The 26,756-nt window shown below is 41.4% G+C and overlaps 2 pseudogenes; both read right to left on the bottom strand.

The window, feature by feature from the left end:
- Positions 1-2,350: 2,350 nt before the first annotated feature.
- LOC139472800 (uncharacterized) lies at positions 2,351-19,668 on the bottom strand (annotated as a pseudogene).
- LOC139472801 (uncharacterized) lies at positions 14,498-15,236 on the bottom strand (annotated as a pseudogene).
- Positions 19,669-26,756: the final 7,088 nt, after the last annotated feature.

Genomic DNA, 26,756 nt, shown 5'->3' with positions numbered 1-26,756 from the left:
ACGGGGTTAAGTATGTTCAAAGTCGCTGAATAGAGCAGTTTGTCATTTACGCTGGTAACCACCCTCTTATTAAACCTATAAACCAATGAGGGAGATCAAATATATCCACTGTTGCAAATATATGTGGTGTGTCATTCATTTGTTGCATGAGTGAGTGTGTGATATTTACTCCCAGGTGATATATACATAAACAACCTTCAGGGAGACGCGATAACACAACAGTGGCAACAAGTGATACACAGTGACAGCTCGGGTGACAAACCAGTTTCTGTTGTGTGCAGTGTTTTGTTCACAGAACCTAAATAAATAGTGATGGAAATAGGACTGTCATGTTGAATTGCAAATATGTTTACGCCATATGTTTGTGCTTATCTTCGTATTGATGGAAACAGGGCACTGAGAAAGCTTTATGTCAGAATCATGCGATTCCAAAACAATTGAATTGAATTGCAAATATGTTGAAGCCCTTACAGTGATCCCCACTCTACGCATATATTCGTGTCAGATGTGAGGTCTGACCCTATTCTGACTATCCCCGTTCCATTCATGCGGTTCACTTGTCCGTGTTTTACCGTTTCACCTGAAGTACTCCTTGCACACATGTTAGCGTGGGGCTGTACTTGAGCAAGAGTTGGAACACACGTATGTAGACTTAAACAAAAAGCCTCATTGCTAGGTAGTGTTTCATCTTAACTCCTGCAAAAAAACTATGTTTGTTCATTCAGACCAAATGGATAATCTTGGGATGTCAGAATTACGACTATATCTGTTGTCTGTTGCAATTACTTGTAATAAGTTGTATGATTTTCTTATCTGTTGAGGGGGCGGTGGGGTAGCATTGATAACTCCAGTTCTCTACACAAGAGCAGGCTGTATATTTTACACCCGTTACACGCTGAATTAAAAGAAACACATCATGCGGAACTGAAATAGATTTGAGTAAATATACGCCGGACTTATGTCTCACAAGTTTATCCGAGTTATCAGTGTGCTGTTCAAGGCTCCTTTCATCAGAACTCAGTATAGACAGGAATTAGCATTGATATGTGTACTGTGTGGCTGTGTTCATGTATTGTGACATGTAACACGGCTTGAATGTCTTATGTGAGTTATCTGTACCTGACTTATTTAAACCTGTCGTACACTGTGGGTTTATAAAACACGGGCGGCCTATTGAATAAAGTGTGAGTAAATGTAGGCATTTCTATTGCCTGACGATTGTATCTGAGTTATCAGTGTACTATTCAATGCATATTCATGTTGTGTACATTTATACACGTGTAATGTGTGGCTGATGGTAATGTGTTGCCACCCATGTGTTCATGTATTGTATGGTGTACAGCATGGCTTGAAACTCTTATCTGTGCCACAATAGTTGTGCCTCTCAACGTGCGTCCATATATCCTGACAACCATGACAAGTGTTCATCTATTGTATGACATAGAAAGTGGCTCTATGTGTGCGTGACTATTTGCATATCCCAAATGTCACTATCTAATGTTAATGTCAGCTGTCCCGTTGCAATAAGAATCGCAATCGGTTGTGACAGAAAACATGAGTTGATCAACAGTCAGAAAGTATCACTTGGTATGGTTGGTAACGATTCAATTGCTGATGCTGTTGTCTGATTTCAATGGTTTTAACGTAAAATAAATATAAGGAAATATAAGATAATTTATTGATGTGATGTATATGATGCAAATACAAGTGATATATATCATGTTAACACAGATGATATAGATATCATGTAAACGCAAGTGATATTTTAGTTGAACATCAGGAAAACTGTCGCCCGTCAACGTGAGAGATACAGTTATACGGTAGGTCGAGGCAGTGGGATTATAATGACATCATGTCCATGTGATAGGTTACACCCCCAATTAAAGAGAGTTGAATTGTAGTGTGTGCAATACTGAATTACTACCACTGGTGTTTGTCTTGCATTGCAGCAGAACCCAGTATAGACAGGAAGTAACATTGATAACTCCAGTTCTCTACACAAGAGCAGGCTGTATATTTACACCCTTTACACAATGAGGTTATGTGGAACACTTCACGCTCAACTGACCAAATTGTGATAGTTCATTCCAGCAGAACTAAGTATAGACAGGAAGTGACTGTCCAACATATCAATATAATAATCTAAACACAATATTAACATCACAAGCACTTAACGTTTTAGATAATATACCTCATATAGCAGGCCAGATTTCATGTAGCTTCTGTAAACGGGTGAGCTAAATCTACGAAATAATTAGCTTTTGTACAAGAACATTTAATCATTAATTATACAACACTTATCATATATGATACAACAATAGCTATATATGACATGTTGATCTACCGTAATTTCTGGCACAAGTTAAGCAGATCAAATTGATGAAATGCGCTTATGACAGTTGAAAGAAGGTACACATATAAACACAGACTCCATGTATATGTAATGACATCCACTGGTAATACGCTTAACACAAGTAGTTCAGGGACGTTTTATCTGCATTTCGTTTCTTGCTAAACCTTGTCCGCAAACAGGAAGCTAAGCAGGTACATATTTAATCCTTGTCCGCAAACAGCAAGTTCAATAACCTAAGCAGGTGCATATATCAGCGAACACAAAAGAGTAACTTCATGTATAAGGTAAGACACCCAACGAAAGTAGTTCATTGAGCAGGTACATATATTAGCAAATGAAACAGTGACTCCATGTATATGGTAATAACATCATTAGATAATACACCCGACGCAAGTAGTTCAACAAGCAGGTATATATATCAGCAAATGAAATAGAATAACATCATGTATAAGGTTATAACATCCACAGATAATACATAACCTAAAGCATGCATTTCAACACGCTGAACACGAGGTTATAACACATGCTTGCAACGAACTTCAAGGGAATTGGGCAACTTGTTCATTTTATCCATATTTTGTTAACTCGCTAAACGTTTTGGCCAGTTTGCATGATTCCCCACTATTCCTATCAAGGTATATACATGTATACTGTGTATTTTTAATTGGAATTGTTGACATATTCTGTGCTCATATGATATTCTTTTGGTATTCTCGTATATAGTAACAGAAAAAACATGAGTTGTATGATATGCATTACTTGGCAGATGACAAAGTAGAGATAATTTATGGACAACAACTTCTCTATTACTCTAAGGGAGACGTTTCGGTATAGATCCTTATATCGTTGTCAACCCTTGGTAATATTATATTCTTTTGGTATTCTCGTAAATAGTAGCAGAAAAACTTTGACAATCTAAAAAAATCATTGTGACAATGTAAGGTAGTATTTTATTCTCTGGTCATGGGGACCAATCTGTTGTTGTCCATTAATTATCTCTACTTTGTAAGAAAAACATTGTGACAATGTATGGCATTTTTTTGTTCTCCGCCAGTCTGACCAGTCTGTTATGCACGTGCCACTACATCAAGTGATATTCAAAAGTGGTTAATTAGCTTTACCTGAGTATATATGATAGTACATAGTAAAGCAGTGGGATATTGAAGCAGCTCCGCATAAACGTTGGTATGTCGTATCCGTGTCTGTTATAACCATGGCCTGCTGTTCATGTTGTACTTTCTATCATCAAACAGACGTGAGGAATCCGGGTAACAATAGGTCCTCATCAGCATATGGCGGTCGTTAGAGCATATCACATCAAATGGGTGGTCAGGAGTGGTGACTGAGTCGCTAGCGTGTCATAGTACCACAAAGAGGTGGAAAGTTGCTCATAATATCAATCACTGGATTTTCTGGTCCAGATTTAATTACTTATATAGCTCACATATTGCGTGGTAGGGTGTTATAAACAAACAAATACAAAATACATCTGATCAAACTGTGTGGTTATCTGCATATCCCTCGTAGGCGTTAAAGCTGTAATTACGCTGCATCATAAAACATGACCAACTCCATGCTCGCGTCAGTGGAAGCCGTCAACGACCACTACTGTTGATCCGGTCTCAGTCTTGATCAGTCGGGGGTGTTGACATCCGCGTTCTGGCTGGATGAAACCTTGGATGCTGCTGAAGGAATGAGAGCAATGAACAGGCAGCTGAGTCGAGGTACAACAACACAGGTTCTATGCTACACTATCCCAATGTGACACTGATGCTATCCTCCGATGCTACAGCAATGAAACCTTCACAAACTCCCAGGCAACCTACTCCCTGATGCGATGTATCCTTCAACAGTGACACCTTGTCATCAAATACGTTTTCATATCTTACCTTTTCACATTTTATGTTATTAATCATCCTGACTAGTTTCTGACATAAGCAGCTAATATCTATAAATTATTACGTTTACATATATCATAAATTCATGAATGTTCATTGCGGCAAAAAACATAATCATTACATTTACATCCACGATAAAATCATGAATATTCATGAGGACAAAAATAGTTTCAGAAACCACAGGTATATTTGGGCTTACCTTCACTTTTTCTGCTTGCTGGTTTGTTTGGTTTTGCATACATGTCTTCAATATTCCGAGTGATCTGTACTTCTGTTGCATTGTGGGTTTTCCTCACCTTGTTGACCTTTGCATACACATCTTAAATGAAAACAAGGATTATCTAGTCTTGTGATACATTGTGTATTCAGTAATGTTTATCGGATGTATGTATCGTCTATCTATCTATGATTGCTGGGGAATCACGTCATTTCCAACTGCCACAGTTGGTGTACATACATATGAAGTGGATGTATATATCGTCTATGTCTCAGTCAATAGTAAGTTACGTCACCGTCACAATATGCATTGATATGAATGATGTCAGTATAACTTACCTGAAACCTGTTGTTCCTCTGCTGACTCCTGGTTTTCAATTCTGACAAATCCATGATACAAATCATTATCCTCCATCACTAAACACAGAAAATATACCTCAAGTTATACAGTAATCTTATGACCAGTTAGATAAGTTACGAGCCGTATTTGAATGTGGATTGTTGTTGTTGAGGATTTATGTTCATATCAGATGTATTCAAAATTCACAAAATAATATTCACAGAATCAGACAAATATTTATTACACATACAAACCTCACTTATTAACAACACGTTCTAAAGTCAACTTTCTGATAAACTTTCTGATTTCAATGGGTCTCAATCTGACTCACTTCCACATAACACAATATAGCCTACCTTGCACCTGTTGTCTCTCTGTCTCAATCTTAATCAATTCCACATAACACAACATAGCCTACCTGACACCTGTTACCTTTCTGTCTTAATCTTAATCACTTCCACATAACACAACATAGCCTACCTGACACCTGTTACCTTTCTGTCTCAATCTTAATCACTTCCACATAATACAATATAGCCTACCTGACACCTGTTCCCTCTCTGTCTCAATCTTAATCACTTCCACATAACACAATATAGCCTACCTGGCACCTGTTGTCTCTCTGTCTCAATCTTAATCAATTCCACATAACACAACATAGCCTACCTGACACCTGTTACCTTTCTGTCTTAATCTTAATCACTTCCACATAACACAACATAGCCTACCTGACACCTGTTACCTTTCTGTCTCAATCTTAATCACTTCCACATAATACAATATAGCCTACCTGACACCTGTTCCCTCTCTGTCTCAATCTTAATCACTTCCACATAACACAATATAGCCTACCTGGCACCTGTTGTCTCTCTGTCTCAATCTTAATCAATTCCACATAACACAACATAGCCTACCTGACACCTGTTACCTTTCTGTCTTAATCTTAATCACTTCCACATAACACAACATAGCCTACCTGACACCTGTTACCTTTCTGTCTCAATCTTAATCACTTCCACATAATACAATATAGCCTACCTGACACCTGTTCCCTCTCTGTCTCAATCTTAATCACTTCCACATAACACAATATAGCCTACCTGGCACCTGTTGTCTCTCTGTCTCGATCTTAATCAATTCCACATAACACAATATAGCCTACCTGACACCTGTTGTCTCTCTGGTGTTCAGGTGTCAACAACTCGTCGATAAAGTACATTATGCAGTTTGGAGTGTTGTAGTGTTGAAATATATAAGACAATACATTACACCAAGGATTCAGATAATATAATATGACAAAACAGTATTTCTAACACAAAGGAAACATAAGAGTGAGTTATAAACCTACCGATCGTCTCCCTCCCAGACTCCTCGATATGTCCCCCTTCTTCGCTGAAACATTCAGAAAACAGAATAATCAGAAATATGTTATCCCCATGGTGACCTCCTGCAAAAAGAAAAAAGATGCCATCTTTGTCAAGTGCCTAATATACTGAATTTATTGGGCATTGTCTGCGTCATCTCTTTCAATTTCTGTTTTTATATATCATAATTTACAGCAAGTTAAACATGGGCGACAGTGTGTAGTGCAGAGTATTTAGAGAACCTTTTTTTTTCATCAGCAGAAAAATACATCGGTGTATGGTGTACAACATGGATTTGATGTCTGGTGTATCAGATAGTGAGTCAACAGAGTAACGTTCAGTAGCTGAAGTGAAAGTTTTTTTGTATAAGCCCGGATATTTGAAAGTTAAATGTTTATGTTCAAAGCCAAAGTGGAGTGCTGGTGCGTCACAGTGATCTATAAAATATGCTCATGATGCAGTCGGAATCTTCTTTGCCTGAGATTTCTTATGAATATGGAAAGGGTTTTGTCGCTTATATTTGTTTGTATAATGATGTGTCTAAGACATAATCTGTTAAGGATACGATTGCCTCATCTTGTAAACGATCTTCCACATTCTTTCAAAGTGACGTTGCTGAAGTATCATTGACGATGCCTGATGCAAGTAGACTAAAACGTCTCAGTGCTGTCTTGGTTGATGCTGCAACTGTTGCATGCCACTTAAAGGTGATGCCATCCATTCAATCAGTATTGAGAAGTAAAACACAGAAACACGTACCAGTTGTCTTTCTCTGTCTTGTCTGAAAACAATTTTTATAAGTGAACATTCAATCTATTCGTTTTAAGTTCATACACATATTGACAAAGGAATGAATGAGTTAACGTTGTACATCATGTGAGATCTCATTTATTTAAGTAATAAGATTATTCGTATGACATGAACGTAAACGTAGAAGAACGTAAGTAAGCAATCGTACCATTTGTCTGGCATTTACCCTCCCTTCTTGACCGTATGCACAATAACACAACGATGACGATGACAACCACAATCACCACAACACCCGCGGCTCCAGCAACAATAGAGATGAATTCAGCTGTTTGAATAGAAGGGGCTGAAAAAACAATACATACATGTTCAGTACATCACGACACGTCGGATGATAGTAAAGCAGTACAGATTAAAGCCATTGATAAAACTTGCGGTCGACTGATAATATAGCCAAACCAATTTTTAAAATAAACTTTTCTATAACCATTAAACATTCTGAAATAATGATGGTTTATAGCTTCACAATGTTCTGTAAAGCAGTAGTTATATTTCAGTACTGCAGTGTTGATACATACTGTTTGCAGACACTGTTTGGTTCTTTGTCATCATGTCTTTGTCATCAGTCGAGGATAGACCTTGAAAGATACAGATATTCAGTATATAAGACATTGAAACAATCGTTCAACACACGGTCAGATATAGGCCCTACAAAGATTCAAAAATCGGTAAAGCAATAGAGAAGAATATTGGTTAGCCTGTGCAGCATATATGGAGTGCACACACACACAGACACACACACAGACACACACACACACAGACACACACACACACACACACACACACACACACACACACACACACACACACACACACACACACACACACACACACACACACACACACACACACACACACACGCTGAACTGCTGGTAACTGTGTTAAACAAGAACCAGTCTCATATGTCGGGAAATAAAACAAAGAGAAATTAATGATCTTATTGAATTTTAGAAACAGAGTTTCATGATTATATAATTTCATTTCTTCCATAATGCATTTGTGTATAAATATACTAGCCACATAAAGAAACTGTGCACAGAGAAAATATAGATATAAGGGCACACCGTCCACATATGAAATATAGGTTTGAACACAGCAATTATAGGAGACATTCAAACGCCCATGCACGTGCCATATGATATGACGTCATTGATGGGGGCCTATGGACGTGCAATGTGTTAATGCACGTGCATGCTGTGCAGCTGTACACAGCATGTGCAACTCAAAATTCGCTGTAACTTTGGAAAGCATGATCTGTGTTCATTCAAAAATTCAAAACTTCTCAGGCGCAGACACAAGCATATCACAAGCAAATCATGCCAAGATTGACAGCTGCACAGCGTCATGAAGCCATTGGAATGATCCGAGCGGGAATGAGGCAACAACAGGTGGCAACACATTTCCAATGCCATCGTAACACGATATAGGCATTGGTGAGGCGTTATCAGAACACAAATGACATTGCCGACCACCAACGTTCAGGACGTCCCCGAGTAACGACGCCATAACAGGACAGATGGATTCAAGTTTCACATCTCCAAACGGCAGTAACGACGTCCAGACAATTCCTGGACTGCGCCGTATCCATTCCAACACTGTGAGGAATCGTTTACGTCAGTAGGGGATTCGACCACGACGCCCTGCCATACGTCCCATCCTGACACACCGTCAACCTCGAATATGGTGGGGAAATGTTGTCTTTACAGATGAATCGAGGTTCAACATTTCCCACAGTGACGGGCGCCAACGTGTCTACTGGCGTTTGGGAGAATTTTATGCACGCAACTGTATTGTGCAGAGGAATCGTTTTGGAGGTGGCTCTGTGATGATTTGGGGTGGGATAACAGCACGGCACCGAACCCCTTTGGTGGTTGTTCAGGGCAATCTCACCGGTGTTGGCTACAGAGATCAGATTCTGAGGCCTGTGGCCATTCCTTTCTTGCAACGTCATGGCCTGGGATTGACATTTCAACAGGACAACGCTCGTCCTCACACGGCAAGGGTCGCAATGGATTTCCTTCACCATAACAATGTCATGTTACTGCCATGGCCTGCAAATTCTCCAGATCTCTCCCCAATAGAGCATGTGTGGGATGAAATGGAGCGCCGTCTGCATCGTCTTCAACATCCTCCAGATAACGTCCGTGACTTGGCACAGGATTTGAGGAGGATATGGCAGGCCATTCCCCAGATCTTCCATGCCCATTGGTGTACTCCATGCGTCGCCGATGCACTGCTGTGATTCACACACAGGGTGGTCATACCCGTTATTGACTTTGTGACTTTGTCGTTTGACCACCTACTCCATTTTGATCTTCTGACGTCATCGTAACAGATGTTGTTCAGGTCCCGTTGACATTTTCTAATGGTCCGATCATTCAGCTGCTACAGCGTCTGCATCATTTTGTTCTTGCTGTGTTGTATTTCAATCCAGAATATATTTTCTCCGTGCACAGTTTCTTTATGTGGCTAGTATATATTAAACTTGATTTGTGGGAGAATAGTTTGATACATTGATGAACATTGTGTTTTATAGAATGTGTCTTAGCTGTATCCTTTTTTCTGAGACGTTGTTTTAATTGCTGAGATGATACAGTCTGACACCTCCACACGGAGCCCTGGTCGAGTGTAGAGTTTGTCCTGAGAGTCACGTTGTGCTGCTGGAGGGAGGAGCTGGCTGACACTGATACGTCCTGACACAGACTGGTACTCGGGGGAGGTGGTGAGGTTGTTGAGTATGGCAGCAGATATGTTGGCATCACTGCTTGTATCAAATATGTTAACATTGTTTCCGTACCAGTTGACACTTGTCAATTTGTCACAGTGTGATGTCTGCCCCATCTGGGGCAGACTCTTGGTGGCTGGTCAGGTGGGGAGTTTGCGACCCAGGAACATGTGCCTTGTATAAATCTCACATTCTTGTATGTTACCATTATTTGAATATAACATGTACAATCGTCAATGCTTCACTCACCTGCACAAGGATGCACACCAGCTTATAATGTCATAACAACCAGTGCTGTTTTCATCTCATTTGGAAGGCGAATTGATGCAACCTGAGAATAGTAAAATAAGAAATTAATTATCTGCAGGTCTTAAGAGAATAATAAGCACTCATCTTTACATTTTCAATAACGATATGCATTATAAATCCTACAATTGTTCTTTTGCTATATACTCTTGGATCACACGAGGTGGAATGATATTTTCTATCAAGTGCGAGGAATTATTCGAGGTTCTATATATCGAAAAGCAGCATCGTCCTGGATAATCAACGTATGGTTGCCATGTAAGGTAAGAACACAAAAAGAGATAATTGCTTTTTAACTAGTCATCAATGTCAGATAGGTAGTGAACAAAAAGCAAGTCAGGGGTCGCAACCAACAAATAGATTGTGTACATTGTTATTGAATTTGAACTGGCAAACGTATGATGTGAAGATGTAGCATGAACGAGGTAGACATGAGGAGGAATGATACTGAAAGTCGTCAAACGACAGTCGTTGCAGTAACAAGACTTGTTGCAGAAAACGTTAAGGGCAATCAGGCATCAATCTGTGCAATTGGTTGTAAATTGCAGGAGAAAACACACGTGTCCCTGAAATTGTACTAAATATAACTGCTAATCACGATGTGTGGGAATGGAGTGGTGACATAACGTTTGACAGTTGCGTCATTGGCGCGATGCCATACACAGTGACCTACATATTTGATGTCATCTTGAAAAATCAACCATCTATAGACATACTTGTATCAGCCTCGATATACATGTACATCCGTCACGAAGACACTATAGTGAATTTTCAATATGTTAACTTACCGTGTCAGGAAATAAAAGGCCCATAACATGCTTTATCTCCAATACTCAGTCCAGATATACAGGTACAACCTCCAGGGAGACGCAGTAAAACATGTAACACTCCTGGAAGTGATTCACAATGACAGCCCGGGTAGACAATACAGAACCGGTTTGAGTTGTGTTTGTTCATGGAAGCTAAATAAAGCCGACTGTGCCTGACGACGTACATAGGTAACATATCAGAACATGGTGTGTGTTTTCCTCAATGCAGCCACCCTCACGTTGAGGCTTGGAACATTATGGCATATCTACTGCTGAACAGGTGCTTTGTTAAGATCACGAATACCCAGTAACGCATGTAACACCACACCAGGGAATGATACACGGCCACATTCAAGGTCGCTAGTCAAAACGTGTTTCGGTTGTGTGCAGGCTTTTCTTACCCCACAGAAACTACATAAAGCACTACTGCCTGTTGACTGAAAGTGAGAGCTTTATGCCAGCGCCACGCGATTAGAAAGCTACTATATCTGTGCCCTTTTTGTGTAAGTTCATGTTAGATTTGTGGAGCCGCCCTGTTCTCAATATCCAGGACCCACTCTTACAGTTGACGCGAGTTCTCCTAGTCTTACCTGTACATCGGAAATATTCACTGCTTAAAGGCATTGTCAGATTTGGGCACACGTCCTCAGACTTCTTGGCAATAATGCGCCATTGCTACTGTGTCGACAGCTGAATAAAGCGACAAAAGCCTTTCCATATCCAACAGAAATCTCTGCAAAAAGCAGAGTCGATTGTACGATTCCGACTATATCATGTGTTTGTGAATCACTAGCAAATAGTAATGATATCAAGTGTTCGCGAAAAGGTGAGAGTCTAATACAAACTGCACGGTACTTCAATGGGGACAGCTTATTGGTAAACGTTGGTTATCTCTTGCAATTTCCTCATCCACTGATCATCTGCTCACATTCAAGATATCAGAAATCCCTGACCTGATAGAATATGATATTATCCAATTATGCAGCAAAGATATTTGAAGTACTGACCTGTAGACCCTGATAAATGCTGATATGTTTGCCAGATGCGCGTTTAAATAATGCCAATATGCTTCTCATTAGAAACAACCATTGTAGTGGTTGTAGTGTTGTATCTGGATGGTGCACTGGTTGTGTTAACAGGCAGGGAAAATGCAATATCTGAATCAGGATATTTTATACAGCCTTGAGTCACGGAGACTTGCGTTCCAAAACTGACCGCCTTACGCCTCGTCGGTCAAAAGGATAGAGCCTATATACAGGGTTGATAGAGATGATGGTCGTGGATTCGATCCCAGGTTATACCAAGTAAAGAGTACTTGTTATTTCCCTGCCTCTTTCAGTAAAGGGATACAACAAGGCCCTCTCTATTCGGAGTAAGTACACTGTATACTGCGTCTGAGCGGGGTATCCATGTTAAACTGGGGCATGGTTTATATACACATACCTAGCACAATAAAATGGGCATTACTCTTGAAAGTACATGCATCCACACACACACACGTTATGCCAATGCAGTAATCTCGACAGCGACGTTAAACCCCATTTCACGTCACCTACAGATTGAATATACACCCCACGTATGCGTGCATAGATTCAGTGACGGGGGTTCTGACGTGACACAGCATTAATAGGAAAAATGTATGTCTTCCGTCTGTTATTGGTGTAATTCCATGAGGGCAATGAGTGTCAGGCCTAAAATACTAAGTGCAGTTTTTGACACTGATATTTCAGCAACATGTCGGCATTCAGGAAAGACGAACGCTGTAATGGTGTGACGGATGGGCCACACTGTTGGGTTAGGTCCACGAATGTCAAATTCCAGTAAATATAAAACGTCAATGCAAGAGAATAACCAGTCTTGATCATCCGCCAAACAAGATTCCAAAGGGCAACATAAATGCAAATTATATGAATGGACCACTGAAAATCAATGACACCAGGTGTTCGCGAAAAGAGTGAGCGTGTTCTGCCCAACATGTCTGCTTGCACAACAAATGTATCTATTGACTGGCGCAGCATAGCGGGAACATTTATGTGTGAATTATCAGCATCCTGTCAATATAACATCATCACAATTTAAGTTCCCTGTACAAGACTTATTTAAACCTGTCGCACACCGTGGGTTTATAAAACATGGACGACCCATTGAATAGAGTGTGAGCAATATAGGCCTTCATATTGCATGACTATTTTATCTGAGGTATCAGCGTAAAATTCCGTACTCCTTCCATAGTGTGTACATTTCTCCTGTGTGATACATACATGTTTACAGTATGTATTTGTCACTGAATGTTAAGTGTCTATACCCATGATTTAGTGTCCCTCTATTGTATGACTATGAGTGTATGTAACGTTGTCCATACCTCACAAGCTCGAACTTGTTACCGACATGTCGAGCGTTAACCTCAGTCAAGAATGTCCCTTCTTCATCTATCCATTAAGAGTCCTTAAGGTACAGCTCTATAACTACTGTACATGACAATACAACCCAATCATTTTGTATTATTTATGTTAATATTTCTCACGTTTCTCACTTTGATTCATTTTCCTGAAGACATTTGACTTTATGTGAACTATTGTGTTGTTAAAGGAACTGTTAGACAGAAAACACATAGTGATTAACAGTCAGAAAGTATCGCTTGGTATGATTGGTAACTATTCAAGTGTGGATCGTATACATGACAGATTACACCTACTACATGCCAAAATGGAAATTTATTCATGAAAAAAAAAATGAATCCGTAAAAGTATAAGTAGAAGTAGAAGAACTTTCTTTATTAAAATATCACCAATTGCATAACGCAATTTCAATAAAATGTACACACGCAAAACACGTTTTCTAACAGTCAAGGTTACACAAGTACATTAAAACACACAAATCAATAAAATATACACATAAAACGCACATTTTCTAACAAAATCAAGGAACCCAAGTACATTTAACACATTATGAACACAACCAGACACGAAGATGTCCACATCACAACTGATATAGTTAACATCTAGGGTACACAGTGATGTTTGTGGGGGTGACACGAGGTTGTCTACATCACAACTGATATAGTTAACATCTAGGGTACACAGTGATGTGTGTGGGGGTGACACGGGGTTGTCCACATCACAACTGATATAGTTAACATCCAGGGTACACAGTGATGTGTATGGGGGTGACACGGGGTTTTCCACATTACAACTGATATAGTTAACATCCAAGGTACACAGTAATGTGTGTGGGCGTCACGGGGTTGTCCACACCACATTTGATATAGTTAACATCTAGGGCACACAGTGAAGGGCATGGAGGTGACACGGGGTTGAATGTTACCTTCAAGATTGTGTATATACCTGATTGTTTCAGGTCGGTTTTATTCATGCTATCCCACTGAGGTACCATGCAGTAGTTTAACAAGGAAGCTACACCCATTATACTGACTCGGTGCCGACCCAATCTTGTTTTATCCCTTTAAGCCAAACGCCAGGCAGGAAAACAATAAGAACTGACAAGTGTTTATTGGTATAAGGTATCTAGCGGAACGAACCACCGGTCTTCACTTTGGAAGTGGTCGAAACTTGTATGAAACAGAACAGAACATTTTTCTTGTGCGAAGTCTGAGAATTGTCCAGACCACTGGGGCCCAGATATTGACCACCCTGCCATTCTACATCAAGAATGCGGTTACGTATCACTCAGTGTAAGCGGGTGGGTTTTCGTACTGACTGTCAGCAGGTGCTGTGTTGTAGTAGGCCGGGGACTCCTCGGTGTTGACAGACAGGGAAGTAGGAAACTTTTCACCTGTGTGCCCATGATCCAACTCAGTGTAGTTGTTATCAGTGTTAGGGTCACGTGACATGGTGCTGTACATCTGGCTGCTGCGTTTTGCGATGTCTGGAACAACACACGACACGACTACATTTAGGTATAATGGTACGAAATATAACACTAATATTGTCTCCTTATAGTGAAATGGTGTTATATACCGGAGAAGAGGTGACGCTTCAACTAATGCATTTATGAAATGGTGAAATGATATAAAACAAATTGTCTCTAAACAAGTACGACATAACTGAATATACAACCAACAAGTAAACAGTTCACAGAAAATAGATGTGTACAGACAAGCACAGGGTGTGTAAACAACACAGTGGAAACATTTTATATTGGACACTGTGAAAGAACAGCACTTACCCTGCTTGTTCTTCCGTACGAGTAACACAGAGGTGGCAATGGCGACGACGATGACGATGACAACGATGATGCTCCCAGCTACAGCAGTGATTGGTAAAATATTTCCACCTGGAGTACAAAGTAAACTCAATTTGAATCGTTATATGTATCATTGTTACCATGGCATCCTGTATTCTGCATTTAGTTTCATGACCATGTTGTAGGAGATGGCTGTGGTCACATATGATGTTCATACATCACATTAATATGATGTAAAACTGATGTTGTAAGAAGATAGAATCAAGGACGTGGAAACACAGGAGGTGGGATGCTTTTGTCAACGTTTACTTACAATGGTCTAAAAAGTGCTTTAAAATGAAACTGTATATATGAACATATAATATATGCAAATTTTCAAATTAAAACTAAAACAGTGAAAAGCGGAGTAATATAACACAGTCAAACAAAGAAACGTACAGGGCTACCCGATGTAAGCTGCAGAAAGGGGTTGAAATTAAGGTAATGTGTGATAAATAGAATAGATTAAAATGAATAAAAACTATAGTATCCTTTTCCACATTATAAGAAAACTCAATTCTAACTTTATCATGAGTGTTTAAGAATGACAATCATATAGTTCGCTAAAGGTGAGTGTATCATGTCTCACGGGTGGCTCCAATCACAAATACATGCAAAGGAATGTCAATTGTCACGTAAAAAGCAACAACACAGACACATATGGTACAAGTCAAAATAAGGAATTGCATCGGACACCATTTTTGTCATTGATGAGTCAAATTTGGAAAAGTCCACATTTCCACCACAATACGTTTAGAAAGCTTCAATGGCGTCTTGAATGTTGTAACCTTGATCAAACAACTTTTGAGGAAGAATCTAAAGAAATTCTTTGAAGAAAGAGCATGCTTGATTGGAAGATTAATATCACAAATCACAATATTTTATGCATAATATCGGCAAGAGTAGGCGAAATGACCTTCTGAGGTAGATAACAGAACTATCAACATAATAAGATATGTTTAACTAAACGCCAGTGAGGAGGATTAATATAACTACAATATGTATAATATGATCAAGAGTAAGTGCAATGACACACCGTCTGAAGCTCCGATTGCTCCAGTCGCCGTTACAGGATCTTCTGTCGACAGAAAATGATTGTGTTATGTGTTGTGGAAATATGTATGTTTATACCTCACGTAATTCAGTACCACCTTCACATTTAATAATACATGGAGTGTGTATTAACGCTATATATATATATATGTACGATATCAATAGTGTGGTTATTGCTGAACTGTCGTTCTAACTGACACTTTCCTTTGGTTGATCAACGTCCATTGACGCAGTATGTTATATCAGTATTTGTCTGTCAGCAATATTCCAGCTATAGGCGGCGGTCAAGCGAGTCAGCGAGCCTGACCACCCGATCCCGTTAGTCGCCTTTTGTGGCAAGCATGGGTAGCTGAAGACCTTTTCTAACCTGGACCTTCACGGGTCTAATATACACGTGAACTACCTTGCATATACTCTTTGAGTTCAACAGTAATGTCATTGCTGAACTGTTGTCCAACCTTACACCTCCACACGGAGCCCTGGTCGAGTGTAGAGTTGGTCCTGAGAGTCACGTTGTGTTGCTGGAGGGAGGAGCTGACACTGATACGTCCTGATACAGACTGGTACTCCGGGGAGTCGGTGTCGTACACCAACATGGACCTTGGTAGGATGGTTTTGAATATGTTCACTGAGTTCCTGGACCAAACAGTTTCTGTTATGTTATCTGCTCCTTCGCAAGTCAGTTTTAGGATAACTCCATCTGTGCCTGGATGTTTAGTTGCATACACCGAGATGGACACTGACAATGAGACTAATATTTATACAAGCCACACAATGATAACATTCATCCTCTCAAGAAACTGGGTAATCACTTATTGTTACTGTCAATTATTCAGCTACAGGAGATATATCACTGTAATCACTGGCCTCGAATACCATCCAATAAATATAAGCGACAAAACCGCTTTCATATTCATAAGAAAGCACAACTAAGATCGATTGTAAGATTCCGACTATATTATGAGCATGTGTTAATAAATCACTATCAAATAGTCATGATACCAGGAGAAAAGGTGAGCGTATCCTGCCCACCTGGTTGTACTCATCACAAACATGTTTGCTTGTAAAAACACAGGAACACATGTTACAAGCCAAATGGGAATTGTATTGGACATTTTGTCACTGATGCTTCAAATTTGGAAATGTTAGCGACATGTCTACTATACAACTTACTGAAAGCGTTGCAATAGAACACTCAGTATTGTATGTCTGTGCCCAGTCATTTGCAGTTGACTTTCTTCTTTCTGTTTTCAACCCACAAGTATTCCTTTACATTTACAATTGGCTTCCTTCTTTCTGTTATCAACCGTTATCCCTCGACATTTGAAGATGGTTTCCTTCTGTTGTTACTCTATCATCACCATCACCCTTTGTTGTTTACTCTTATACTGGTTCCATTATCAGATGTTTATAAGCCTGTTCTGGGCTGTCTTACTTCATGCTTGCTGGACAACAGTATAAGGATTTTATAACAAAACGCCGTATCGCAATTGAATAAAGAAGTTGTCATCCATAAAATATATTGTCTATACTACTATTACTTGCCAACTTCTTCAAATGACAATCAAACAGTTTTAACTGAGACATTTAATGTCGTAACCTTGATGAAAACAATTAATTAAAAAGCCTTATTACGGTAAATAAAACGCATCAAAGCTGAAGAATAGTCATTCCCGATCATCCGCCAAAATAGATTATATTGGGCACAAAATGCCAACTAGCATTGGAATCATAAGAATGGGTCAATGAAAGTCAATGATTACACCTGGCTTTCGAGAAAGGATAGGCATATCCTGCTCTGTCCTGCTCTGTCCTGCTCTGTCGATTAATACGCAAACCAGAAACAAGAGTGTAGATTAGCCCAAACCTGTGATACACAGCTGTATGTATATTATTCCAAGCCACATAACATGTTTTGTTTTGCTAATCCATTAACATGTTTCAATCACAAGTGAATTACCTTGAATCAATTTTTTGACTTCAATAGTGAGGTTATTGCTGAGCTGTGTTCCAGTCTTACACCTCCAAACGGAGCCCTGGTCGAATGTAGAGTTGGTCCTGAGAGTCACATTGTGCTGCTGGAGGGAGGTGCTGACACTGATACATCCTGACACAGACTGGTGCTCGGGGGAGGAGGTGAGGGGGCTGAGTGTGGCAGCAGATATGTAGGCATCACTGCTTGTATCAAATATATTAACATTGTTTCTGTGCCAGTTGACACTTATCAATGTCCTGCCCTGTGCGGGTGTACAGGACAGTGTGAAGTCTGCTCCATCTGTGGCAGCCTCAGGGTAGCTGGTCAGGTGGGGAGGCGCTGGAACATGTGTATTGTATGGGATTATTGTACAATGTTTTGTAGTTGTATATCATCATTTGAATACAACAAGTACAATATCTTATGGTTCACTCATAAAAAATTAACACTTACCTGTCTTCCCCACACACGGATGTACTCCGGCTAATAACGCCATGACAACCAGTGATGTTCTTATCTCTTCTGAACGGCGAAGAGATTCCACCTGAGAATATGTAAGACAGGGCTTTGGAAATACTGATCTAATACATGACAATTATTAACACTCACTCAACCTCACACGGAATGCTTTAAATATTGTGCAAAAAATTGTATAATCACATGAGGGGTGAATAGGATCAGTTTAGATTGTGTTCATATACACTAACTGCAAGGAATGATTCCCAGGTGAAAGTGTGTCGTTTTGATGGCGTAAAGGGAGAATCATGGCAACTTATTGCATAGAGAAAAAGAATCAAAAGGCAAAAAATGCGTGTGTGTTCAGAGTCAATGAATAGGCAAACACGTGTTGTGAAAATGTGGCATGGCCATGGTCGACGTAAAGGAAATGAACCTGAAAACATATATAAGATATGATATGCGTGCGTGCGTGCGTGCGTGCGTGCGTGCTTGCATGTGTATGCGTCTGTGTTTATGTGTGCCACACGAATGTCAGTTTTGTACGTCTTGTCCACCGAGATACCATGCGGCAGTTAAGTATGAATACAATAATTAGACATAGTATACTGACTGTTAGCATACCAGTCTTTGTTGTACCCCGGAATGATATTGCTGGAATATTGAAAAAAGCGGGGTAAAACCGTATTCACTTACTCACTTTGTTGTAACCCGTGCGCCAGGCTAGGGAAACAACAGGTTGCTTGTTAAGACTTTCACTCTCCACACATAAGTTCTATCCATCAGACAACTGAGATGGTCAAATCAGCATCTCTCGGATAATACGAAATGCAACTGTATGCTATCTGTTGAACACCAATGGACTTAACACACGTCTCCCTGTGACTGAGATGAAGATAACTGCTACGCACAATTGTTTAAAAAAATGAATTGGCGTCATAACGTTAGACTGTTGCGCCACCGGCGTCACAATATGTTCAATGATATTTGATGTCATCATGAAAGGAAATGCCCTTAACATGCTTGTGTTTGTCAGATAGACCAGTACAGGCATCACGGAGACGATGTTATGTATTAACACTACGCTAACTTACCGTGTCATGGAAGAAACTATCCACATACATGCTTTACTTCCACGACTGAGCCCTGATATACACACACAACCTTCAGATAGACGCCATAACGCATCAAACACACCAGGAAGTGATTCACAGTGACAGCACGGGTAGGCAATAGAAACTGTTTTGAGTTGTGTGCAGGGTTTTGTTCACAGAAACTAAATATAGCACATCTACATATTGATGGAAATAGGACACTGGGAAAGCTTTTTGACACTGTAATGCGATTACAAAGCTGTTAGGTTGAATTGCAAATATGTGTAGCCTCTTAGATTGATCCCTACTCAACACATATGTTCGTTCTCACTATCCCTGTTTTTTTGTCTGCGTTTTACACTTCACTGGAAGTACTCCTTGCACACATGTTAACGTAGGTCTGTATTTGAGCGAGATTTGGAACACACGTATGTAGACTTTAACAATAAAACCTCATTGCTAGGTAGTGTTTCATCTTAATTCCTACAAACAAAACTATGTTTGTTCATTCAGACCAAATGGATAATCTTGGGATGTCAGAATTACGACTATGTATGTTGTCTTTTCAGCCAGTTGGCATACCATAACGATAAATCTAGATGATAAAATCGGTTTAATGTTGAGACGACTATTAAATGTTAGTATGTGTAGGGTAGCCTAGTGATTAAAGCGTTCACTCGTCACGCCGAAGACCCGGGTTTGATTCCCAACATTGGTACAATGTGTGAAGCCCTTTTCTGGTAGCAGAGACATTGCGGGAATATTGCTAAAAGCGGCGTAAAGTCATACTCACTCACTCATCCACCGAGTCTCTGCTGGCAACATAACAGAGGACAGTCAGCATCCCACAATATCTGAATCAAGGTATTTCCGGACTCAGGGGAAGCAACTCTTGACAGACTAACTACATACTATGTTGTATCAGGGATTTAAAGCCTCCGATGTTACACAGCATAAAGGGACAACTGTAGGATGATATTAATACCCGAGGGCAGTCGGTGCTAGAAGTGATATATATTATGTGAACACGAGTGATATATATCTTGTAAACAAGTTATATATATCATGTAAACACAAGTGATATTTCAGCTAAATATTAGAAGATTAAAAACGGTAGCTCGTCAACGTGTGGGATTATGATAACATTGTGCACATGTGATAGGTAACACCCCCAAATAGAGTTGAATTGTAGAGTGTGCAATATTGAATCAATGGAGTTTGTGTTGCATTCCACAGTATAGACAGGAAATAGCATTGATAACTCCAGGTCTCTACACAAAACCAGCTTGTTAATGTTACACCCGTTACACACTGAATTAAAAGAAACATCATGCGGAACTGAAATAGATTTGAGTGAATATACGACGGACCTATGTCTGACAAGTTTATCCGAGTTATAAGTGTGCTATTCAATGCTACTTTCATGGTGTGTAAATGTATACTGTGTTGTCCATATGTGTACAGAGTGGATGACTGCCATGTGTTGCCACCCATGTGTACATGTATTGTGACATACAACACGGCTTGAAAGTCTCATCTGTGTCACACTCCATGTGCCTTCCAGCGTGCGTACATATTTTCTGCATTACACACGCATGTAACGTGTGAATGACTGTCATGTGTTGCCCCCCATGTGTTCATGAATTGTATGACGTACGGCATGGCTTGAAACTCTTATCTGAGTCATCTGTGTCACACTCCAAGTGCCTTCCAGCGTGCGTACATATATTCTGCATTACACACGCATGTAACGTGTGAATGACTGTCATGTGTTGCCACCCGTGTGTTCATGTATTGTATGACGTACGGCATGGCTTGACAGTCTTATCTAAGTCAGCTGTGTCACACTCCATGTGCCTTCCAACGTGCCTCCATATATCCTGTGTTACACACACACGCGTACAGGATGTATTTCTTAGTGTATTTGTTGTTTTACGCCGCACTCAGCAATATTCCAGCTATAAGACGGCGGTGTGTAAGTAATCGAGTCTGAACCAGACAATCCAGTTTGACAACATGAGCATCGATCCACGCAATTGGGATCGATGACATGCATCAACCAAGTCAGCGAGCCTGGCCACCCGATCCCGTTAGTCGCCTCTGACGACAAGTCGCCTTTTACAGCAAACATGGATTACGGAAGACCTATTCTACCCCGGATCTTCACAGGCAGTGTACAGGATGCATTTTGTCCCTGAATGCTGACAATCATGACTAGTGGTTATCTATTGTATGACATAGAAAGTGGCTCTATGTGTGTGACTATGTCCATAACCCACAATCCATTTAACGTTAATGACAGCTGTAACAGTGTTTTGTTATTTCAATAAAATGGTTTGCGTGTTTCATACATGTACGTTTGAAGGATGAACAGCGAGCTATTTCCCTTACGACCATTGTCTTCGTGTCAGTTTCCCTGTGGTAGTGTTTCATAGCGGGAACAAATAACGATTGTTTTGTTGCTATGCAGTCAAACAGGAAACATGTGGTAATTAACAATGAGAAATTATTATTTGGTATGATTTGTCACGATTCAAGGCTGGGTGGTATCGTCTGGCAACAGGGGTCATCAACGTAATGTTAGGATATATACTGAACAACAAAAGTTCCTGTGACATTGAATAAGATTTAATGCAAAGTTATGTTTTTTTACCAAATATGAAACAATTTGGATTTGCAACAGATAAAAGACTCCTGTAAGTGTTCAAATTGTTTAATTTGCCATACCGACTTCAGCAAAGCGTGATTTCATAAAAAAAAAAAACATGAACATGCCATAACGTCAATTTACAGAACAACAGGGCCTATGATCTCGTCACGGTAGCACTGTCCATTGAGATTTCCCTCTACCACTATCAAACGGGTCCTCTGTCTTGCTGTAATCCCATCCCATACCATAACGCCGCCGCCCCCGAACCGATCTTCTGCCATGACACAATGATTGACGTAACGTTCACCTCGACGTCGGTACACTCGAATCCGTCCATCGCTGTGGTTGAGGTGAAAACGAGACTCGTCAGTGAATAGAAATGGCCCCTACTGCATGACCGTCCAGCGTAGACGCTGTCTGCACCACTGCGAACGTACTTGACGGCGATTTCCTGTCAAAATAAGATGTCTGGCGGGTCTTCTGGCGACAATTCCTGCACGTCTGCTGCGACGACGTACGGTTTGTGAAGATATTAGTCGAAGGTCAGGGATGCTTCTTGCAGTCACTGTTGCTGGCTTGAATCGATTTCGTAGGTGAGTTGTTCGAATCCAGTTATCTTGTCGATTATTGGTTACGCTTGGCCTGCCACTCCGAGGGTGGTCTCTGACTGCATTCGTCTGATGCCAACGTTGCCATAAACACGTTGCCTCGATCCGGCTTCAAGCATACAAATGGCTCGCAGACGCTCATTTTCGGACAGGCGTGGCATTTCGTAATGTTGTATAATTGCGTAATTTTGTTGTTTTTCTGAGTGGTTGTTGTCAGCACGATGCTAAACAATGCATATGGAATCCCATTAACGCACATGTTTTTATACCCATTCTTTGGTAGTGAAATGCATGGGGCTTGTATGGAAGTCAACTTTTGCAAGGAATGCATGCTTACCTGTAGCAGTTGCGTTTTTGTGACTTGATTCCATACATGTACTACAGTATTGAAAACCAAACTTAACTTGTTTGAAAAATACACTAAAATATTGGTGTCACAGCAATCTTGTTGTTGAATATTTGCCTTTTATATACCCTGAGTTAAATAAGTTCATTATGTATAGATAAATATTCACAGCGCTGCCCAATACAAATTATAACAGCAGCTGGGCTATTATAACAGTGGCCAACAGCAGGTCAGTGACCCCTAATTAGCGCTCGAGAATGACCTGTTGGCCACTGAAGATGGACATGTGCAGGCTGACCACTGAAGCTTGACATTGTGGATGAGGAATTAGCGCTCGAGAATGGCCTGTTGGCCACTGAAGCTTGACATTGTGGATGAGGAAATAGCGCTCGAGAATGGCCTGTTGGCCACTGAAGCTTGACATTGTGGATGAGGAAATAGCGCTCGAGAATGGCCTGTTGGCCACTGAAGCTTGACATTGTGGATGAGGAAATAGCGCTCGAGAATGGCCTATTGGCCACTGAAGCTTGACATTGTGGATGAGGAAATAGCGCTCGAGAATGGCCTGTTGGCCACTGAAGCTTGACATTGTGGATGAGGAATTAGCGCTCGAGAATGACCTGTTGGCCACTGAAGCATGACATTGTGGATGGGTAATTAGCGCTCGAGAATGACCTGTTGGCCACTGAAGCTTGACATTGTGGATGAGGAATTTAGCGCTCGAGAATGACCTGTTGGCCACTGAAGCTGGACATGTACAGGCTGACCAGAAAGGTATCGTCATGGAGTCATGTGCAGGTCAGTGACCCCCAATTAGCGCTCGAAAATGACCTGTTGACCACTGAAGCTTGACATTGTGGATGAGGTGCGGGATACTGCAGGCTGACCAGAGAGCTATCGTATTGGATGTGGCAGCTGGTCAGTGATTTGACTGGTTTAAATCAGGATACTTTTGGTTAGTCGGGACTTGACACTCGGAGAGCGGCTCTCTGACGCCTCTGATATGCTGCCTGGCCATGCCTGTCCCATCACCACAATCGTGATTATACAGATGCTGTAATTATTATTTCACAAATAAAGTGTTGTGGACATGAGGGTAACAACATTCCAGGCCTCAGGAAAGGTTTCAAAATGTTAGGTAGACATGGCGATGACGCTTCACCAGTTGATAGTCATTCACTCAGACACACCCTCACACGCACGCACGCACGCACGCACGCACGCACGCACGCACGCACACACACACAAACACGCACACACACACACACACACACATATGCCCATGAAGCAGCTGGAATCGAACAATCGTCTCTGCTTTTGGCAGATATTTCTTCTGAATATGGGAAAGATTTTTGTCATTTTTGCCGACATCATATGACCCAGGTGGCATCTATATCTTTCTCCCCCTTTTGGGAATGTATCATATGACCCAGGTGGCATATACATGTATGTCTTCCTTCCCCGTTTGGGAATGTAGCCGATATCATATGACCCAGGTGGCATATACATGTCTTCCTTCTACCCGGTTCGGGAATGTAGCCGACATTATGACAAAGGAGGCATCTATGTCCGCCTCCCCCGTTTGGGAATGTAGCCGACATTATGACAAAGGAGGCATCTATGTCCACCTCCCCCGTTTGGGAATGTAGCCGACATTATGACAAAGGAGGCATCTATGTCCGCCTCCCCCGTTTGGGAATGTAGCCGACATCATATGACCCAGGTGGCATATACATGTCTTCCTTCTACCCGGTTCGGGAATGTAGCCGACATTATGACAAAGGAGGCATCTATGTCCACCTCCCCCGTTTGGGAATGTAGCCGACATTATGACAAAGGAGGCATCTATGTCCACCTCCCCCGTTTGGGAATGTAGCCGACATTATGACAAAGGTGGCATCTATGTCCGCCTCCCCCGTTTGGGAATGTAGCCGACATTATGACAAAGGAGGCATCTATGTCCGCCTCCCCCGTTTGGGAATGTAGCCGACATTATGACAAAGGAGGCATCTATGTCCGCCTCCCCCGTTTGGGAATGTAGCCGACATTATGACAAAGGAGGCATCTATGTCCGCCTCCCCCGTTTGGGAATGTAGCCGACATTATGACAAAGGAGGCATCTATGTCCGCCTCCCCCGTTTGGGAATGTAGCCGACATTATGACAAAGGAGGCATCTATGTCCACCTCCCCCGTTTGGGAATGTAGCCGACATTATGACAAAGGAGGCATCTATGTCCACCTCCCCCGTTTGGGAATGTAGCCGACATTATGACAAAGGTGGCATCTATGTCCGCCTCCCCCGTTTGGGAATGTAGCCGACATTATGACAAAGGAGGCATCTATGTCCACCTCCCCCGTTTGGGAATGTAGCCGACATTATGACAAAGGAGGCATCTATGTCCACCTCCCCCGTTTGGGAATGTAGCCGACATTATGACAAAGGAGGCATCTATGTCCGCCTCCCCCGTTTGGGAATGTAGCCGACATTATGACAAAGGAGGCATCTATGTCCGCCTCCCCCGTTTGGGAATGTAGCCGACATTATGACAAAGGAGGCATCTATGTCCACCTCCCCCGTTTGGGAATGTAGCCGACATTATGACAAAGGAGGCATCTATGTCCGCCTCCCCCGTTTGGGAATGTAGCCGACATTATGACAAAGGAGGCATCTATGTCCGCCTCCCCCGTTTGGGAATGTAGCCGACATTATGACAAAGGAGGCATCTATGTCCGCCTCCCCCGTTTGGGAATGTAGCCGACATTATGACAAAGGAGGCATCTATGTCCACCTCCCCCGTTTGGGAATGTAGCCGACATTATGACAAAGGTGGCATCTATGTCCGCCTCCCCCGTTTGGGAATGTAGCCGACATTATGACAAAGGAGGCATCTATGTCCACCTCCCCCGTTTGGGAATGTAGCCGACATTATGACAAAGGAGGCATCTATGTCCACCTCCCCCGTTTGGGAATGTAGCCGACATTATGACAAAGGAGGCATCTATGTCCGCCTCCCCCGTTTGGGAATGTAGCCGACATTATGACAAAGGAGGCATCTATGTCCACCTCCCCCGTTTGGGAATGTAGCAGACATTATGACAAAGGAGGCATCTATGTCCACCTCCCCCGTTTGGGAATGTAGCCGACATTATGACAAAGGAGGCATCTATGTCCGCCTCCCCCGTTTGGGAATGTAGCCGACATTATGACAAAGGAGGCATCTATGTCCGCCTCCCCCGTTTGGGAATGTAGCCGACATTATGACAAAGGAGGCATCTATGTCCGCCTCCCCCGTTTGGGAATGTAGCCGACATTATGACAAAGGAGGCATCTATGTCCACCTCCCCCGTTTGGGAATGTAGCCGACATTATGACAAAGGTGGCATCTATGTCCGCCTCCCCCGTTTGGGAATGTAGCCGACATTATGACAAAGGAGGCATCTATGTCCACCTCCCCCGTTTGGGAATGTAGCCGACATTATGACAAAGGAGGCATCTATGTCCGCCTCCACCGT

Source organism: Haliotis cracherodii, unplaced genomic scaffold (genome assembly GCF_022045235.1).
Source record: "Haliotis cracherodii isolate W230 unplaced genomic scaffold, xgHalCrac1.p SCAF_25, whole genome shotgun sequence".
NCBI classification, from domain to species: Eukaryota; Metazoa; Mollusca; class Gastropoda; order Lepetellida; family Haliotidae; genus Haliotis; species Haliotis cracherodii.
The sequence above is the reverse complement of the archived record's forward strand: the minus strand, read 5'-3'. Positions and strand labels throughout refer to the sequence as shown.